Below are 21,627 nucleotides of genomic sequence, written 5' to 3'. Positions count from 1 at the left end.
CCACGAGTCTGTGCAGCTTCAGCGAAGAGTTTAGCTGGCTACAGAGTTTCCAGGGCCATGCACGGCAGGAAGGGAGGCGGTAGAATTAACTTTCCGCCACGTTCCCCGGTCCCGCCGAGTTCCCTGGGGGCCAGGAGTCTGTGCGGCTTCAGCGGCTACAGAATTTCCAGGGCCGTGCACGGCAGGGAGGGAGGCGGTAGAATTAACTTTCCGCCGCGTTCCCCGGTCCCACCGAGTTCCCTGGGGTCTGCGAGTCTGTGCGGCTTCAGAGGCTACAGAGTTTCCAAGGCCATGCACGGCAGGGAGGGAGGCGGTAGAATTAACTTTCCACTGCGTTCCCCGGACCCACCGAGTTCCCTGGGGGCCATGAGTCTGTGCGGCTTCAGGGGATACAGAGTTTCCAGGGCCTATAGAGTTTCCAGGGCCGTGCAGGGCAGGGAGGGAGGCGGATGAATTAACTTTCAGCCGCGTTCCCCGGTCCCACCGAGTTGCCTGGGGTCTGCGAGTCTGTGCGGCTTCAGCGGCTACAGGGCCTTGCACGGCGGGAGGGGAGGCAGTAGAATTAACTTTCCGCCTAGTTCCCTGGTCCCTCTGAGTTCCCTGGTCCCGCCCAGATCCCTGGGGGCCAGGCGTCTGTGCGGCTTCAGTGGAGAGTCTAGCCGGCTGCAGAGTTTCAAGGGCCATGCACGGTGGGAAGAAAGATGGTGGAATTAAATTCCCCTCTAGTTCCCTGGCCCCTGCCCAGGCCACTGTGGACCCTGGGCTCTTGGTCCCCTCTCCCGTCCTCGCAAGCCTACCAGGACTGAGTGGGTGTTTCTGGTTAACTGGTCCTCCAAAGTGTCCTTCGGCTGCCCTTTCCTGACGGTTTGCCTTTGTTTTCCTTGTAAATCCAGTTTGGTCTTGGGAGACGGTCTGGGTCCCTCCATTCACTTCGCCGCCATTCTCTCTTCTCTCTTCTCCTTTGAAATGACATGGAGGGACCTGGAGAGTATTATTCTAAGTGAAATAAGCCAATCAGAGAAAAACAAATATCACAGAATCTCACTTATCTCTGGAATATAAGGAACTGAACAAACTGATGAACAAAACTGACCCATAATTATAGAAGTAAGGTACAGCCTGACAGTGCTCAGAAGAATGGGTGTGGGAAGAGGAAAGGGATAATCCACATAACTTATATGCATGTATGCATAACTGATGGACATAGACAGCAAAGCTGGGGACAAAATAGTGGAGGTGAGGTTTGAGGAGTAATTTGTCAATGGGGGAAATAGGAGAAACATCTGTAACAAAAATGAATTAGTAAAATAAATAAATAAATGAATAAGAAAAAAAAGATAAGCATGATTGATGGACCCTTATCTGGGCTTACCAACAAACAATGAAAGAGGGAATCCAAATAAACAAAATCAGAAAAAAAAAAAAAAAAGAGAGAGAACTGACACCACAGAAATACAAAGGGTTATTAACAAATACTATGAACAACTATACACAAACAAATTGGACAATCTAAGTGAAATGACAAATTTCTAGAAACACATAGTCTCCCAAAACTGAACCAGGAGGAGATAGAATACTTGTACAGAGCAACAACAACTAAGGAAATGAAGAATGTAATCGAGACTTTCCAAGCAAACAAAACCTGGGCCTAGACAGTTAATTGGACAGTTTTACTGAACATTCAAAAAAAAAAAGGAAGAAAAAATGGCGGCAGAGTAAATGAAGCTGCACAGACCATCTCCCAGGACGAAACTGGATTTACAACGAAAATAAAGACAAATCGTCAGGAAGGAGCAACTGAAAGGCAGCCTGAAGGACCACAAAACCAGGGACACTGACTCAATTCTGGTAGGCTTGCAAGGTCGCGAGAGGGGGCTGGGAGCCCACAGCCCGCAGCGGCCTGGGCTGGGTCCAGTGAACTCGGCTGGGACCAGGGGGCTCCGTGGGAACCTTTGTCACCTTGGCTGTGTGAAAAGCCCTCGGCTGGTGCCGCAGAGACTCGGCTGAGCCCAGGGGTCTCGGCGGGAAGCTACTGACGCCTCGGCTGTGAGCAAAGCCCTTGGCAGGTGTCACACGGACTCAGCTGAGACCAGGGGGCTTGGCAGGAAGATGCTGTTGCCTTGGCTGTGTGCAAAGCCCTCGGCTGATGCTGCATGAACTTGGCTGAGACCAGGGGGCTCGGCGGGAAGATGCTGCCGCCTCGGCTGTGACCGCAGCTAAGTCCTTCGAACTCGGCTAAGTGTTACACCCTCGGCGGGTGGCGCAGACTCGGATGCCATTAGCTGGGAGCAGCGCCATTGGGTTAAAAGTCCCAGGCGGCTCCACGACGCAGAGTCTAGACAGAGGCTAAATTGACAGCAGCCACTCACCTTGGGATCGAGAAGTGGGAAGGCAGACTGGACTGGAAATGTGTGGGGACATTCAGAATTTAGAGGGTGCTAAGAGCTTTTGCTGAGTGCAGCCACACAGGACTGGGGTCATCTTACTCCTTCCCAGGGACATGGGGAGAGGCTGAGGTCCCTCCCCAGAGATTCAACCCCACCTAGTGGCCATTGAAATGCTAATTGAGGCCCACTAACAACCAGCAGCTGCCCCACCGTGGGAAATCCTCTTACACTGAGCACCTGAGGGAGTTTTTCAGTCAACTCAGAAATCAAGGTTCCTCAGGTGACCTCTACTAATAGCCTCCAGGCAAAATAAAAAAAAAAGCTAGAGGAAAGTTAAGACTTGACAGTGATGGTTAAAGTGGGTCCTCCCTGCCTAATCCAAACCCAGGACAGGGAGCCACAAACAGCAGAACACCAACACCCACTGGGAAAATTTGGCAGATTCCAAAGCCCACTGTGATAGCCAAAATGGTGAAAAACAGAAACAAAGGCCAAATGAAAGAACAAGAGACCTCTACCAAAGATGAGATAAATGAGGTGCAGTTAGGCAAGTTAACAGAACTAGAATTCAGAGCCATGATCTTGAGGAAGCTCAACAGCATGTGTAAGGACATGAGCACCATGAGTAAAGACATAGAAATGTTAAAAATCAACCAGTTCAAAATTAAAAACGACATATCAGAAATGAAAAACACATTGGAAGGTCTAAAAAGCAGAGTAGAAGAAGCTGAGGACCAGATCAGTGAATTAGAAGACAGGGTAGAAAAAATCAAAGAATCAGAAAACCAAAAGGAAAAAAACAATGAAAAAACAGGAAGACAGCTTAAGAGAACTGTGGGACAACTGGAAACATAATAATATTCACATTAAAGGAGTCCCCGAAGAAGAAGAAAATGAGCAAGGGTTAGAGAATATATTTGAAGAAATAGTGACAGAAAACTTTCCTAATTTGGTGAGGAAAGAAGGCATTCAAGTTCAAGAAGCACAGAGAGCCCCAAGTAAGAAGAACCCAAACAGGCCCACACCTAGACACATAGTAATCAAACTGCCAAAAATTAAAGACAAAGAGAGAATCCTAAAAGAAGCAAGAGATGAGCAATAGGTTACCTAAAAGGAAACCCCAAAAAGCTCTGAGCTGACTTCTCAAAAGAAAGACTACATGCCAGAAGGGAATGGCATGAAGTAATCAAGGTCATGAAAAAGAAGGATCTGAATCCAAGACTACTCTACCCAGCAAGGCTATCATTCAAAATGGAAGGTCAAATAAAGCTCTTCCCAGACAAAAACGGGCTAAGGTAATACATTAGCACCAAACCAGCACTGCAAGAAATGTTAAAAGGACTGCTGTAATTAGCAGGAGAAATGGGAAGAAAAATAGAACTACTCTAAACAAAATTTGCAATAAATAAGTACATATCAATAATCAACTTAAATGTAAATGGATTAAATGCTCCTTGTTGTTCACAAGAGACCCACTTCACAACAAAAGACTCACATAGATTGAAAGTGAAGGGATGGAAAAAAATCTTCCAAGCAAACTGAAAGGAAAAAAAAAAGTTGGGGTAGCAATACTCATATCTGATCAATAGACTTCAAAATGAAGGCCATAACTAGAAACAAAGATGGCCACTACATAATATTGAAAGGATCTATCAAACAGGAAGATAAAACCTTGATAAACATATATGCACCCAATATAGAAGCAACAAAATATATTAAAAATCTTCTGGAGGACTTCAAAGGAGAATTTGATAGCAATACAATCATAGCAGGAGACTTCAACACCCCACTGACATCACTGGATAGATCCTCTAGACAAAAAATTAGCAAGGAAACAGAGACTGTAAATAAAGCTCTAGACCAAATGGAATTAATAGATATCTACAGAGAATTAAACCACAAAACTACAGAATTCACATTCTTCTCAAGTGCACATGGGACATTCTCACAGACAGACTACATGTTAGGGCACAAACTAAATCTCTACAAGTTCAAGAAGACTGAAATCATATCAAGCTTCTTCTCAGATTACAATGGCATGAAACTAGAAATCAATAGCAAGAAGAACATACAAAGACATTTGAACACATGGAAGCTAAATAGCATGTTATTAAACAATGAATGAGTCACCAAGGAGATCAAGGAAGAAAACAAAAACTTCATGGAAACCAATAAAAATGAAGACACAACAACACAAAATCTATGGGATGCAGAAAAGCAGTTCTTTGAGGGAAGTTCATAGCACTAGAGGCCTATCTCAAAAACAAGAAAAATCTCCAATAGATTATCTAACCTCACAACTTACAGAACTAAAGAGCAAAAAAAAAAAAGAAAACCCCAGAGCAAGTAGAAGGAAGGAAATAGTAAAGATCAGAGCAGAAATAAATGACATAGAGAGGAAAAAAAAAAAAAAAAAGAAAATTCAAAGAATCAATGTAACAACGAGCTGATTTTTCGAAAAGATAAACAAGATTGATGGTCCCTTATCTAGACTCACCAAGAAACAAAGAGAGAGAACCAAATACACAAAAACAGAAATGAAAGAGAAAAAGTAACAGCTGACACAACAGAAATACAAAAGATCATTAACAACTACTATGAACAATTGTATGGTAACAAATTTGACAATCTAAGCAAAATGGACAAATTTCTAGAAACACATAGTCTCCCCAAATGAGACCAGGAAGAGATATTAAACTAGAACAGAACAATATCAACAGAAGAAATTGAAGATGTAATCAAAATTCTCCCAACAAACAAAAGCCCAGGCCCGGATGGCTTCACGGAGGAGATTTACTAAACATTCAAAGAGGAACTAACACCCATTCTCCTCAAACTATTTCAAAAAATTCAAAAAGAAGGAAGACTTTCAAACTCGTTTTATGAAGACAGCATAATTCGAATCCCAAAACCAGAAAAAGACACTAAAAAGAAGGAAAACTACAGGCCAATATCTCTGATGAACACAGACCCAAAATCCTGAACAAAATACTAGCAAATCGGATCTAGCAATACACCAAAATAATTATCTATCATAACCAAGTGGGATTCATCCCAGGGATGCAAGGCTGGTACAATTTCCGCAAATCAATAAACGTGATACACCACATAAACAAATGAAGAATAAAAACCACATGATCATATCAATAGATGCTGAAAAAGCCTTCGTCAAAATCCAGCATCAATTTCTGATAAAAACGCACAACAATTTGTGAATAGAGGGATCATATCTAAACATAATAATGGCTATATATGAAAGACCTACAGCCAACATCATACTCAATAGGCAAAAACTAAAATAATTTCCCTTAAGAACAGGAACTAGGCAAGAATGCCCACTTTTACCACTCTTATTTAACATTGTACTGGAAGTCTTAGCCACAGCAATCAGACAGGAAGAAAAAATACAAAGGATCCAAATTGGAAAGGAGGAAGTGAAACTGTCATTATTTGCAGATGACATGATACTATACGTAGAAAACCCCCAAAAACTCCATCAAAAATTTACTAGACTTAATAAATGAATTTGGCAAAGTAGATGGATACAAAATAAACGTCAAGAAATTGATGGCATTTTTATACACCAAAGATGAACTCACAGAAAGAGAAACTAAGAAAACAATCCCATTTACCATTGTGGCAAAAAAAATTAAGATACCTAGGAATAAACTTAACCAAAGAAATAAAAGACCTATTCACAGAAACTACAGGTCATTGAAGAAAGAAATAGTGGAAGATATAAAAAAGTGGAAGCACATACCCTGTTCATGTATTGGAAGAATTAACATTATTATAATGTCCATATTACCCAAAGAAATCTATAGAATAAATTCAAAACCTATCAAAATACCAATGGCATCCTTCACAGAACTAGAACAAATACTTCAAAAGTTCATATGGAATGAAAAAAGACCTCGAATAGCCACAGCAATCTTGAAAAGAAAGAACAAAGTTAGAGGAATTACATTACCAGATTTCAGGTTATACTACAAAGCCACCGTAATCAAAACAGCCTGGTACTGGCACAAGAACAGGCATATAGACCAGTGGAACAGAACAGAGAACCCAGAAATGGACCCAAAACAATATGCTCAATTAATATTTGACACAGGTGGCAAGAGCATACAGTGGAGTAAGGACAGCCTCTTTAATAAATGGTGCTGGGAAAATTGGACAGCTACATGCACAAAAATGAAACTAGAACATCAACTTACACCTTACACAAGAATAAACTCAAAATGGGTAAAAGACTTAAATGTGACTCATGAATCCATAAAAATCCTAGAAAAAACTGTAGGCAACAAAGTTTGAGACATTATTCACATCAGAATTTTTACTGATACATCACCTAAGGCAAAAGAAACAAATAAAAAATGAACACATGGGACTACATAAAACTCAAAAGCTTCTGCACAGCGAAAGGTACAATCATCAAAACGGAAAGGCTACCCACTGTGTGGGAGAGTATAATTGCCAATGATATATCAGATAAGGGGTTAATTTCCAATATATATAGAATGCTCATACAACTCCACAAAAGGAAGACAAAGAACCCAATTAAAAAATGGGCAGAGGAACTAAATAGACACCTCTCCAAACAGGAGATACAAATGGCTAAGAGACATATGAAGAAATGCTCATCATCAGTAATCATCAGAGAGATGCAAATTAAAACAACAATGACAGTGGTGTTTAAAATGGGTCCTCCCTGCCTCATTCCAACCCAGGAGAGGGAGCCACAAATAGCCGAACACATACTCCCACAGGAAAAATTTGGTAGGCTCCAAAGCACACTGTGGTAGCCCAAATAGTAAAACACAAAAACAAAATCCCAATAAGAGAACAAGTGACGTCTACCAAAGAAGGGATAAACGAGAGGCATTTAAGCAAGTTAACAGAACTAGAATTCAGAGCCATGATCTTGAGGAAGCTCAACAGCATGTGTAAGGACATGAGCACCATGAGTAAAGACATAGACATGTTGAAAATCAACCAGTTGGAAATTAAAAATTACCAAGAAGAAATGAAGAATGACATATCAGAAATAAAGAACACATTGGAAGGTCTAAACAGCAGAGTAGAGGAAGCAGAGGACTGGAGCAGTGAATTAGAAGACAGGGCTGAAATAAATCAACCAATCAGAAAACCCAAAGGAAAATACAATTAAAAAACAGGAAGACAGCTTAAGAGAACTGTGGGACAACTGAAAACATAATAATAATAGCATTACAGGAATCTCCCCAAAAGAAGAAAATGAGCAAGGGTTAGAGAATATATTTGAAGAAATAGTGACAGATAACTTTCCTAATTTCGTGAAGGAAGAAGGCATTCAATTTCAAGTAGCACAGAGAGCCCCAAGTAAGAAGAACCCAAACAGGCCCACACCAAGACACATAATAATCAAAATGCCCAAAATTAAAGACAAAGAGAGAATCCTAACAGCAGCCAGAGATAAGCAACAGGTTACCTACAAAGAAAACCCCATTAGTCTCTCAGCTGACTTCTCAATAGAAACACTACAGGTCAGAAGGAAATGGCATGAGGTAATCAAGGTCATGAAGACCAAATATCTGAATCCAAGACTACTCTACTCAGCAAAGTTATCATTCATAATAGAAGGTCAAATAAAGAGATTTTCAGAGGAAAAAAAAGGCTAACAAAATACATTAGCACCAAACCAAAAAAATGTGAAAAGGACTCCTGTAATCAGCAGGAGAAATAGAAAGAAAAATAGAACTACACTATACAAAAATGGCAATAAATAAGTACATATCAATAATCATTTTAAATGTAGATGGATTGAATGTGGGAAAAAAAAAACACAAAACCACAGAGTAGCTGATTGGATAAGAAAGTATGACTCATATATACGTTGGTAAACAGAGACCCATCTCAAAACAAAAGACTCACTTGAAATAGGTTGAAAGTGAAAGGCTAGAAAAAAATCTTTCAAGCAAACGGGAAAAAAAAAAAAAAAAAAGCTGGGGTAGCAATACTCATATCTGATAAAATAGATTTTAAAATGAAGGGCATAACTAGAGACAAAGAAGGCCACTAGATAATATTAAAATGATCTAATCAACATTAAGATATAACCTTGATAAACATATATTCACCCCCCCAAAACACACCAAAATACAGTAAAAATCTTCTGGAAGAATTCAGAGGAGAAATCGAGAGCAGTATAATCATAGGAGGGGACTTCAACACCCCGCTGACATCACTGGACAGATCCTCTACACAAAAAATTAGCAAGAAAACAGAGACTCTAAATGAAGCACTAGACCAAATGGATTTAATAGATATTTACAGAGAACTACACCCCAAAACTACAGAATTCACATTTTTATCAAGTGTACATGGGACATTCTCAAAGATAGAGTACATGTTAGGACACAAACTAGGTCTCTACATGTTCAAAAAGATTGAAATCATATCAAGCATCTTCTCAGATCACAATGGCATGAAACTGGAAATCAATTGCAACAAGAACATGCAAAGATATTTGAACACATGAAGGCTAAATAGCATGTCATTAAACAATGAACGGGTTACCGAGGAGACCAAGGAAGAAATTTAAAAATTTCTGGAAACGAATAAAAATGAACAAACAACAAAAAATCACTGGGATGCAGCAAAAGAAGTTCTGAGAGGGAAGTTCATAGCACTACAAGCCTACCTCAAAAAACAGGAAAAATTTCTAAGAGACTATCTCACCTCACAACTTAAAGAACTAGAAAGCAAACAAAAAGAAAACCCCAGAGCAAGTAGAAGGAAAGAAAGAGTAAAGGTAAGAGCAGAAATAAATGACATTGAATCCAAAAAAACAATTCAAAGGATCAATGAAACAAAGAGCTCGTTTTTTATAAAGATAAACAAGATTCATGGACCCTTAGCTAGACTCCCCAAGGAAAAAAGAGAACCCAAATACAGAAAATCAGAAATGAAAGAGGAGAAATAATAACACCACAGAAACACAAAATATCGTTAACAAATATTATGAACAATTATATGGCAACAAGTTTGACAATCTAAGCAAAATGGACAAATTTATAGAAACACATTGTCTTACAAAACTGGACTGGGAAGAGATAGGAAACTTGAACAGACCAATAACAACTAAGGAAATTGAAGAGGTAATCAAGACTCTCCCAGCAAACAAAAGTGCAGGCCCAGATGGCTTTGTGGAGGAGTTTTACTGAACATTCAAAAAAGAACTAACACCCATTTTCCTCCAATTATTACAAAAAATTCAAGAAGAAGAAACACTTCCAAACTCGTTTTATGAGGCCAGCATAATTCTAATTCCAAAACCAGAAAGTGACCCCACAAAAAACAAACAAACAAAAAACTACAAGCCAATATTCCTGATAAACATAGACCCTAAAATCCTGAACAAAATACTAGCAAATCAGATCCAGCAATACATCAAAGAAATTATTCATCATGAGCAAGTGGGATTCATCAGAAGGCTGGTAGGCTGTTTGGTACAATATTCGCAAATCAATAAATGTGATACACCACATAAATAAAATGAAGAATAAAAAACACATGATCATATAAATAGATGCCGATAAAACCTTCAAAAAAATTCAGCAACCAATTCTTAAAAAAAATGCACCACAATGTGGGAATAGAGGGATCATATCTCGACATAATAAAGGCCACATATGAAAGACCTACAGCCAACATCATTCTCAATGGGCAAAAACTAAAAGCATTTCCCTTAACAACAGGAACAAGACAAGAATGCCCACTTTTACCACTTTTATTTAACATAGTACTGGAAGTAATAGCCACAGCAATCAGACAGGGAAAAAAATAAAGGGATCCAAATTCGAAAGGAGGAAGTGAAACTGTCATTATTCGCAGATAGCATGATATTATACGTAGAAAGCCCTAAAGACTACATCAATAATTTATTACACTTAATAAATGAATTTGGCAAAGTAGCAGGATACAAAATTAACATCCAGAAATCGATGGCATTCTTATACATCAATGATGAACTCACAGAAAGAGAAACTAAAAAAACAATCCCATTTACCATTGTGGCAAAAAATTAAGATACCTAAAAATAAACTTAATCAAAAAAATAAAAAACCTATTCACAGAAAACTAGAGGTCATTGAAACAAGAAATAGAGGAAGATATATAAAAGTGGAAGCACATACCTTATTTATAAATTGGAAGAATTAACATCATTAAAATGTCCATACTACTCAAAGCAATCTATAGATTCAATGCAATCCCCATCAAAATACCAACGACATATTTCATAGAACTAGAACAAATATTTCAAAAGTTTATATGGAACCAAAAAAGACCTCAAATAGCCACAGCAATCTTGAAAAAGAAGAACAAAGTAGAAGAAATCACATTACCAAATTTCAGGTTATACTATAAAGCCATTGTGATCAAAACATCCTGGTACTGGCCCCAAAACAGGCATATAGACCAGTGGAACAGACTAGAGAATGCAGAAATGAACCTAAGGGAATATGCTAAATTAATATTTGACAACAGTGTCAAGAGCATGCAATGGAGTAAAGACAGCCTCTTTAATAAATGGTGTTGAAAAAATTGTAAAGCTTCATGCAAAAAGAAAAAAAATGAAACTAGACCATCAACTTACATCCTACACAAGAATAAACTCAAAATGGATAAAAGACTTAAATATGACTCATGAATTCATAAAAATCGTAGAAGAAACTGTAGGCAACACAATTTCAGATATCTTACGCAACAGAAATTTCACTGACACATCACCTAAGTCAACAGAAACAATGGAGAAAATGAACACACGGGACTACATCAAACTCAAAAGCTTCAGCACAGCAAAAGATACAGTCATCAAAATGAGAAAGCAACCCACTGTATGGGAGAACATGATTGCCAATGATATATTAGATTAGGGGTTAATTTCCAATATATGTAGAGTGCTCATACAACTCAACAAATGGAAGACAAAGACCCCAATTAAAAAATGGGCAGAGGAACTAAATAAACACCTCTCCAAACAGGACATACAAATGGCCAAAAGACATATGAATGAATTCTCAACATCACCAATCATCAGAAAGATACAAATTAAAACAACAATGAGATATCACCTCACACCTGTCAGTGTGGCTGCCATCAACAAATCATCAAACAAGTGTTGGGGGTTGTGTGGAGAAAAGGGGACTCTATTACACTGCTGGTGGGAATGCAGACTGGTGCATCCACTATGGAAAACAATATGGTGTTACCTCAAAAAATTAAAAATTGAACTTCCATTTGACCCAGTGATCCCACTTCTAGGAATATACCCTAAGAAGCCTGAAACATCAATCAGGAAGAATATATGTACCCCCATGTTAATAGCAGCACTATTTACAATAGCTAAATCTGGAAACAGTCCAAATGTCCATCAGTAGACAAATGGATAAAAAGGCTGTGGTACATATACACAATGGAGTACTATGCATCTGTAAGAAAGAAAGATCTCTTATCTTTTAAGATGACATGGAAAGTATCATCCTAAGGAAAACAAGCCAAACAGAGAAAGACAAGTATCATATGATCTCACTTATTTATGGAATATAATGAACATAACAGTCTGAGGAATGGGGTAGTCCCAGAAAATTGGAAATGGGGTACAGAATCACAATCCCCAGAATAGGGCGTAGTGGGGGAGAGATAAACCACAGAACTTATATGCATGTGTGCATTAAAATGGACATAGGCAACAAAGCTCAGGACAGGGCGAGGAGGGAGAGAGAGGGGGGAATCAGTGGGGGTAAGGAGAAACATCTATAATAAAAATAAATAAATTAATTAAATAAAAAAGTAAACTAAAGAACATTAAAAAAGAAATAGAGAAAGATATATAAATGGTATATATAACAGCATATACTTTGTTTATGTATTGGGAAAATTAACATTATTAAAATGTCCATACTATCCAAAGAAATTTATAGTTTTAGTGCCATCCCTATTAAAATAACAATGACATATTTTACATAACTACAACAAATACTTCAACATTTATATGGAAATGAAAAAGACCCTGAGTAGCCACAGCAATCTGGAAAAAAAGAACAAAGTAACAGGGATCATAATACTAGATATCAGGTTATACTACAAAGGCATTGTAATCAATACAGCCTGGTACTGGCACAAGAATAAGCATATAAAGAAGCATTAATGGAACTAAAAAGAGAATTCAGAGATTGACCCAAATCATTATGCTTAATTAATATTTGACAAAGGTGGCAACAGCATTCAGTGGAGTTATGATAACCTCTTCAGTAAATGGTTTTGAGATAATGGGACGACTACATCCAAGAAAATGAAGCTAGACTACCAACTTACACCATGCACCTAAATAAACTCAAAATTGTTAAAAGACTTAAATGTGACTCATAAATCCATAAAATGTTAAAAGAAAATGTAGGCAACAAAATTTCAGACATTAAACGCAGCAGAATTTTTACTGATACAACACCTAAGGGAAGAAATACAAAGAAAAAAAAAAAATAAACACATGGGACTACATCATACTAAAAAGCTTTAGCACAGCAAAAGAAATGAACATCAAATTGGTAAGGGAACCCACTCTATAGAAGAACATAATTGGCAAGAATACATCAGATTAAGGGTTAATTTTCAAAATATATAGAGTACTCATACAACACAACAAATGGAAGACCAAGAATCCAATTTAAAAATGGGAAGGGTAGGTAGACACCTCAGCAAACAGAACATACAAATGGCCAAAAGACATATATAAAAAAATGGTAAATATTACTGATCATCAGAGACATGCAAATTAAAACAACTATGAGGTATCACCTCACAACTGCCAGATGGCTGCCATAAACACATCATCAAACAAGTGCTGGGGAGGGTGTGGAGCAAAGGGGACTCTAGTACACTGCTTGTGGGAATGCAGATTGTTGCAGCCACTATGGAATACAATATGGTGTTACCTCAAAAAATTAAAAATTGAACTTCCATTTGACCCAGTGATCCACTTCTAGGAATATACCCTAAGGAGCCTGAAACACAAATCAGAAAGTATATATGTACCCCTTTGTCTTTTCATTATGTTAAATAGTTTTCCCTTGTTCTCAGGTAAGGAGAAAAAACAGCATTCCTGAGGTAAACTCCCAGGGTGTGCAACTTTCCACCAGGCCAGACTGGGCTTTCTTTAATCAGAACAAAACATTGATAATTAATAGAGCAAGAATGTTTAACATTTTTTGTAACTATGACTAGTACCCCACAATGATTAGTTCTTTATTATTCTATTATTCTCTTATGCCCTTTTCTGTTTTAATTTAAACCTCTGATTGCTGACTATTGGCCTGGAGGGGGTCATTGCAAAGCAATGAACAATAAGCAGACATGACTTGGAGTGAGGGGGAGCATTATAAGGGAGCAAGTGCTCCCATTCTCTGGATGCAGCCCAATTTATTTTCTTAGCAGTTCCCTAGGTTACACTGTGTTTTAGGTAATCATGTTTTTGAGATAATATCTCTGCAGACCCAGCATTCTTATGGTCACTGCTGCACACATTTACTCCCTTGGGTGGTTTTCCAATACTGTTCATGCATTCTTTGTCCTCGGCCAAGATTCTTAACACATTCACTTCCTTGCATACTTTGTTTTCAGCTAGCCAGTTCATAAGAATTTATACCTCAAAGTTACATTTAGTAAATATAATTGCTTTCTTAACTTATCTTTCTGTTAGTTTATTATTAGTGTATTAGAATGCCACTGATTTCTGAATGTTAATTTTGTATTCTGCTACTTTGCCTAATTTGTTTATTAGAGCAAGTGGTTTTTGTTTTTATTTTATTTTATTTTATTTTTTTAAGATTTTCTATGTGCAATATTATGTATTCTGTAATAATGAAAGTTTTACTTCCTTCTTCCAAATTTGAATACCTGTTATTTTTTATTCAAGTCTGGTTGCTGTGGCTAGAACTTCCATTACTATGTTGAGTAAGAGTGGTACAAGTAGACATCTCTTTATTGTTTCTTACAAGGGAAATGCTTTTAGTTTTTGCCCATTGAGTATGATGTTGGCTGTAGATTTTTTATATATAGTCTTTATCATGTTGAATTATGAACCCTATATTTCCACTCTGCTGAAAGATTTTATCCTAAATGCATACTCAAATTTGGAAAGTGCATTTTATGCATTTATTAATATGATAATGCAATTTTTATTCTATATTTTGTTTATGAGAAGTATCTTATTTATTGATTTGTAAATCTGTAAGTATTTTTCTCTGTCTTTATAATTTTTCTTCTATTTTTTTCAATTTTATTAATTTATTTTTGTTACAGATGTTTCTCCTTTTCCCCCTAGACTCCCTCCTCCTCATCCCGCCCACCCTCCAAACTAGCATTATTGTCTATGTTCATTGGTTGTGGATACATGCATATAAGTTCTTTGGTTTATCTCATCCGTGCTCCCCACCTCCATACACTGAGGTTTGTCAGTCTGAACCATACTACTTTCTATGTCTCTAGGTCTATTTTGTAGATCAGCCCACCTTGTTCATTATATTCCACAAATAAGTGAGATGATGTAGTATTTGTTTTTCTATAACTGGCTTATCTTACTTAGCATCATACTCTCAAGGTTCTTTTATGTTGTCTCAAAAGGAAAAAAATCTTTCTTTCTTACAGCTGCATAGTATTCCATTGTACATATATACCACAATTTTTTATCCACTCATGTAATGATGGACACATGGGCTATTTCCAGATCTTGGCTATTGTAAATAGTACTGCTATAAACATAGGGGTATATATATATTCTTTCTAATTGGTGGTTCAGGCTTCTTAGAATATATTCCTAGAAGTGAGATCACTGGGTCAAATGGAAGTTCAATTTTCAATATTTTGAGGAAACACCATATAGTTGTCCATAGTGGCTGCACCAGTCTGCATTCCCACCAGCAATGTACTAGAGTGCCCTTTTCTCCACACCCTCGCCAATACTTATTGTTTGATGATTCATTGATGGCAGCCATTCTGTCAGGTTTAAGGTGATACATCATCATTGTTTTAATTTGCATCTCTCTGATGATTAGTGATGTTGAGTATTTTTAAATATGTCTCTTGGCCATTTGTGTGTCTTGTTTGAAGAGGTGTCTATTTAGTTTCTCTGCCCATTTTTTAATTTGTTTCTTGGTCTTCCTTTTGTTGAGTTGTATGAGTGCTCTATATATTTTGGAAATTAACCCGTAATCTGATGTATTCTTGGCAATTATGTTCTTTTATAGAGTGGGTTCCCCCATTTCGATGATTTTTTTTTCTTTTGCTGTGCAGAGGCTTTTTTGTTTGATGTAGTCCCATGTGTTCATTTTTTCCTTTGTTTCTGTTGCCTTAAGTGATGCATCAGTAAAAATTCTGCTGCATATGATGTCTGAAATTTTGAAGCCTACATTTTCTTTTAGGATTTTTATAGATTCACAAATCACATTTTAGTCTTTTATCCATTTTGAGTTTATTCTTGTATATGGTGTAAATTGATGTTCTAATTGCATATTTTTGCATGTAGTTGTCCAATTTTTCCAACACCATTTATTAAAGAGAGTGTCTTTACTCCATTGTATGCTCTTGCCACCTTTGTCAAATATTAATTGAGCATAACGTCTTTGGTCAATTTCCGGTTTTCTGTTCTGTTCCACTATCTATTTGCCTGTTCTTGTGCCAATACCAGGCTGTTTTGATTACAGTAGCTTTGTAGTATAGCCTGATATTCTGTAATCTGATCCCACCAATTTTGTCCTTCTTTTTAAAGATTGCTGGGGCTATTTGGGGTCTTTTGGTTTCATATGAACTTTCTTTTTTTGTTTGTATTTATTTATTTATTTTTTTAATTTTTAATTTATTTTTTTGTTACAGATATTTCACCTTTTTACCCCGTTGGGAGCCCCTTCCCCACCCCAACCCCGCCCCATCCCCAGCTTAGTTGTCCATGTCCATTGGTCATGCATACATGCATATAAGTTCTGTGGTTTATCTCTACCCCCCCACACCCCCTCTTCTGAGGGATGTCAGTCTGTGCCCTACTTCCATGTTTCTGGGTCTACCGTATTCCTCAGACTGTTATGTTCATTATATTCTGTACATAAGTGAGATCGTGTGGTATTTGTCTTTTTCTGCTTGGCTTATTTCACTTAGGATGATACTTTCAAGGTCCCTCCATGTCGTCTCAAAGGATAAGAGATCTTTCTTTCTTACCGCTGCATAGTACTCCATTGTGTATATGTACCACAGCTTTTTGATCCATTCGTTTACTGATGGACACTTGGGCTGTTTCCAGATCTTAGCTATTGTAAATAGTGCTGCTATGAACATGGGGGTACCTATATTCTTCCTGATTGGTGTTTCAGGCTTCTTAGGGTATATTCCTAGCAGTGGGATCACTGGGTCAAATGGAAGTTCAATTTTTAATATTTTGAGGTAACACCATATTGTTTTTCATAGCGGCTGCACCAGTCTGCATTCCCACCAGCAGTGTATTAGAGTCCCCTTTTCTCCACACCCTCGCCAAAACTTGTTGTTTGATGATTTGTTGATGGTGGCCATTCTGACAGTTGTGAGGTGATACCTCATTGTTGTTTTAATTTGAATCTCTCTGATGATTAGTGATGTTGAGCATTTCTTCATATGTCTCTTGGCCATTTGTATGTCCTGTTTGGAGAGGTGTCTATTCAGCTCCTCTGCCCATCTTTTATTTGGGTTCTTTGTCTTCCTTTTGTTGAGTTGTATGAGCACTCTCTATATATTGGAAATTAACCCCTTATCTGATACATCATTGGCAATGATATTCTCTCATACAGTGGGTTGCCTTCCATTTTGATGATTGTTTCTTTTGCTGTGCAGAAGCTTTTTAGTTTGATGTAGTCCTGTGTGTTCATATTTTCCTTTGTTTCTGTTGCCTTAGATGATGTATCAGTGAAAATTCTGCTCCGTATCATGTCCAAAATTTTGTTGCCTACATTTTCTTCTAGAATTTTTATGGATTCACGGGTCACATTTAAGTCTTTTATCCATTTTGAGTTTATTTTTGTGTATGGTGTAAGTTGATTGTCTAGTTTCATTTTTTTGCATGTAGCTGTCCAATTTTCCCAACACCATTTATAAAAGAGACTGTCTTTACTCCACTGTATGCTCTTGCCACCTTTGTCAAATATTAATTGAGCGTATTGCCTTGGGTCCTTTTCTGGGTTTTCAGTTCTGTTCCACTGGTCTATATGCTTGTTCTTGTGCCAGTACCACACTGTTTTGGTTGTAGTCACATTGTAGTACAACCTGATATCTGGTATTGTGATCTCACCTACTTTGTCCTTCTTTTCCAAGATTACTGTGGCTATTCGGGGTCTTTTTTGGTTCCATATGAACTTTTGAAGTATTTGTTCTAGTTCTATGAAATATGTCGTTGGTATTTTGATGGGGATTGCATTGAATCTATAGATTGCTTTGGGTAGTATGGACATTTTAATGATGTTAATTCTTCCAATCCATGAACAGGGTATGTACTTCCACTTTTTTAAATCTTCCTCTATTTCTTTTTTCAATGATCAGTAGTTTTCTGCAAATAGGTCCTTTACTTCTTTGGTTAAGTTTATTCCTAGGTATCTTAATTTTTTTGGTGCGATGGTAAATAGGATTGTTTTTTCAGTTTCTCTTTTTGTGAGTTCTTCATTGGTGTACAAGAATGCCGTCGATTTCTTGAAGTTAATTTTGTATCCTGCTACTTTGGCGAATTCATTTATTAAGTCTAGTAGATTTTTGATGGAGTCTTTAGTGTTTTCTATGTATAATATCATGTCATCTGCAAATAATGACAGTTTCACTTCCTCCTTTCCAATTTGGATCTCTTTTATTTTTTCTTCATGTCTGATTGTTATGGCTAAGACTTCCAGTTCTATGTTAAATAGGAGTAGCGAAAGTGGGCATCCTTGCCTTGTTCCTGTTCTTAAGGGAAATGCTTTTAGTTTTTGCCCATTGAGTATGATGTTGGCTGTTGGTCTTTCATATGTGGCCTTTATTATGTCTAGTTATGATTCCTCTATTCCCACACTGCTGAGCGTTTTTATCAGAAATGGATGCTGGATTTTGTTGAAGGCTTTTTCAGCATCTATTGATATTATCATGTAGTTTTTATTCTTCATTTTATTTATGTGGTGTATCACATTTATGGATTTGTGAATATTGTACCAGCCTTGCATCCCTGGGATGAATTCCACTTGGTCATGGTGGATAATTTTTTTGGTGCATTGCTGGATCCGATTTGCTAGTATTTTGTTCAGGATTTTGGCGTCTATGTTTATCAGGGATATTGGCCTGTAGTTTTCTTTCTTTGTTGTGTCTTTTTCTGGTTTTGGAATTAGAATTATGCTGGCTTTATTAAACAAGTTTGGAAGTCTTCCTTCTTCTTGAATTTTTTGAAATAGTTTGAAGAGAATGGGTATTAGTTCTTCTTTGAATGTTCGGTAAAGCTCCCCCATGAAGCCATCCGGGCCTAGGCTTTTGTTTGCTGGGAGAGTCTTGATTACATCTTCAATTTCTTGTGTTGTTATTGGTCTGTTCAAGTTTTCTATCTCTTCCTGATCCAGTTTTGGGAGACTATGTGTTTCTAGAAATTTGTCCTTTTCTCTTAGAGTGTCGAATTTGTTGCCATATAATTGTTCATAGTAGTTGTTAACGATCTTTTGTATTTCTGTGGTGTCAGTTGTTATCTCTCCTCTTTCATTTCTGATTTTGTGTATTTGGGTTCTCTCTCTTTGTTTCTTGGTGAGTCTAGCTAAGGGTCCATCAATCTTGTTTATCTTTTCGAAAAAACAGCTATTTGTTTTATTGATCCTTTGAATTGTTTTTTTGGTCTCTATGTCATTTATTTCTGCTTTGATCTTTACCATATCCTTCCTTCTACTTGCTCTGGGGTTTTCTTTTTGTTTGCTTTCGAATTCTTTAAGTTGTGAGGTTAGGCAGTCAATTAGAAATTTATCTTGTTTTTTGAGGTAGGCATGTAGTGCTATGAACTTCCCTCTCAGAACTGCTTTTGCTGCATCCCATAGATTTTGTGTTGTTGTGTCCTCATTTTCATTGGTTTCCAGGAAGTGTTTGATTTCTTCCTTGATCTCCTTGGTGACCCATTCATTGTTTAATAACATGCTATGTAGCTTCTATGTGTTCAAATGTCTTTGTATGTTCTTGTTGCAATTGATATCTACTTTCATGCCATTGTGGTCTGAGAAGATGCTTGATATAATTTCAATCTTCTTGAACTTGTAGAGACTTAGTTTGTGCTCTAACATGTGGTCTATCTTTGAGAATGTTCGCTGTGCACTTGAGAAGAATGTGAATTCTATAGTTTTGGGGTGTAGTTCTCTGTAGATATCCATTAAATCCATTTGGTCTAGTGCTTCATTTAGAGTCTCTGTTTCATTGCTAATTTTTTGTCTAGAGGATCTATTTAATGATGTCATTGGGGTGTTGAAGTCCCCTGCTATGATTGTATTGCTATCAATTTCTCCTTTGAAGTCCTCAAGAAGTTTTTTTATTATATTTTGGTGCTCCTATATTGAGTGCATATATGTTTATCAAGGTTATATCTTCCTGTTGGATAGATCCTTTCAATAATATGTAGTGGCCTTCTTTGTCTCTAATTATGGCCTTCATTCTGAAATCTATTTTATCAGATATAAGTGTTGCTACCCCAGCTTTTTTTCCTTTCCGTTTGTTGAAATATTTTTTTCCATCCCTTCACTTTCAATCTATGTGAGTCTTTTGTTGTGAGGTGGGTCTCTTGTAAACAACATATAGATGAGTCATGCTTTCCTATCCAATCAGCTACTCTGTGTCTTTTTATGGCAGCATTCAGTCCATTTACTTTTAAGGTGATTATTGATATGTATTTATTTATTACCATTTTTGTTTAGTGTAGTTCTATTTCCCTTCCCATTTCTCCTGGTAATTACAGCAGTCCTTTTAACATTTCTTGCAGTGCTGGTTTGGTGCTAATGTATTCCCTTAGTCTTTTTTTGTCTGGGAAGCTCTTTATTTGACCTTCTATTTTGAATGATAGCCTTGCTGGGTAGAGTAGTCTTGGATTCAGATCCTTGTTTTTCGTGACCGTGATTACTTCATGCCATTCCCTTCTAGCCTGTAGTGTTTCTTGTGAGAAGTCAGCTGAGAGCCTATGGTGTTTCCTTTGTAGGTAACCTGTTGCTTATCTCTTGCTGCTATTAGGATTCTCTCTTTGTCTTTAATTTTTGGCAATTTGATTACTATGTGTCTTGGTGTGGGCCTGTTTGGGTTCTTCTTACTTGGGGCTCTCTGTGCTTCTTGAACTTGAATGCCTTCTTCCTTCACCAAATTAGGGAAGTTTCTGTCACTATTTCTTTGAATATATTCTCTAACCCTTGCTTATTTTCTTCTTCTTCAGGGACTCCTGTGATGCGAATATTATTCTGTTTCCAGTTGTCCCACAGTTCTCTTATGGTGTCTTCCCGTTTTTAAATCGTTTTTTCCTTTTGGTTTTCTGATTGGTTGATTTCTTCTAGCCTGTCTTCTAATTCACTGATCCAGTTTTCAGCTCCCCCTACTCTGCTTTTTAGACCTTCCAATGTGTTTTTTATTTCTGATATGTCATTCTTTATTTCTTCCTGTTGAATTTTAATTTCCAACTGGTTGATTTTAAACATTTCTATGTCTTTACTCATGGTGCTCATGTCCTTACACATGCTGTTGAGCTTCAGCAACATCATTGCTCTAAATTCTAGTTCTGTTAACTTGCTTAACTGCACCTCATTTATCTCATCTTCGGTAGAGGTCTCTTGTTCTTTCATTTGGCTTTTGTTTCTGTTTTTAAACATTTTGGCTATCACAGTGGCCTTTGGAGTCTGCCAAATTTTCCCAGTGGGTGTTGGTGTTCTGCTGTTTGTGGCTCCCTCTCCTGGGTTTGGATGCACCAGGGAGGATGCACTTTAAACACCACCGTCAAGTCTTAGCTTTTCTGGTTAGTGTTGCTAGCCCAGGGAATGGTTGTTATCCTCTAGGTTTTTTTGCCTGGATGCTATTAGTAGAGGTCACCTGCAGACCCTTCGTTTCTGAGTTGCCTGAACAACTCCCTCAGGTCCTCAGTGTAAGAGGTTTTCCTGAGAGTGAGGCAGCTGTTAGTTGTTAATGGATCTCAATTAGCATTTCAATGGCCACCAGGTGGGGT

Source organism: Molossus molossus, unplaced genomic scaffold (assembly GCF_014108415.1).
Source record: "Molossus molossus isolate mMolMol1 unplaced genomic scaffold, mMolMol1.p scaffold_m16_p_7, whole genome shotgun sequence".
NCBI lineage: Eukaryota > Metazoa > Chordata > Mammalia > Chiroptera > Molossidae > Molossus > Molossus molossus.
Note: the sequence above shows the minus strand (reverse complement) of the source record.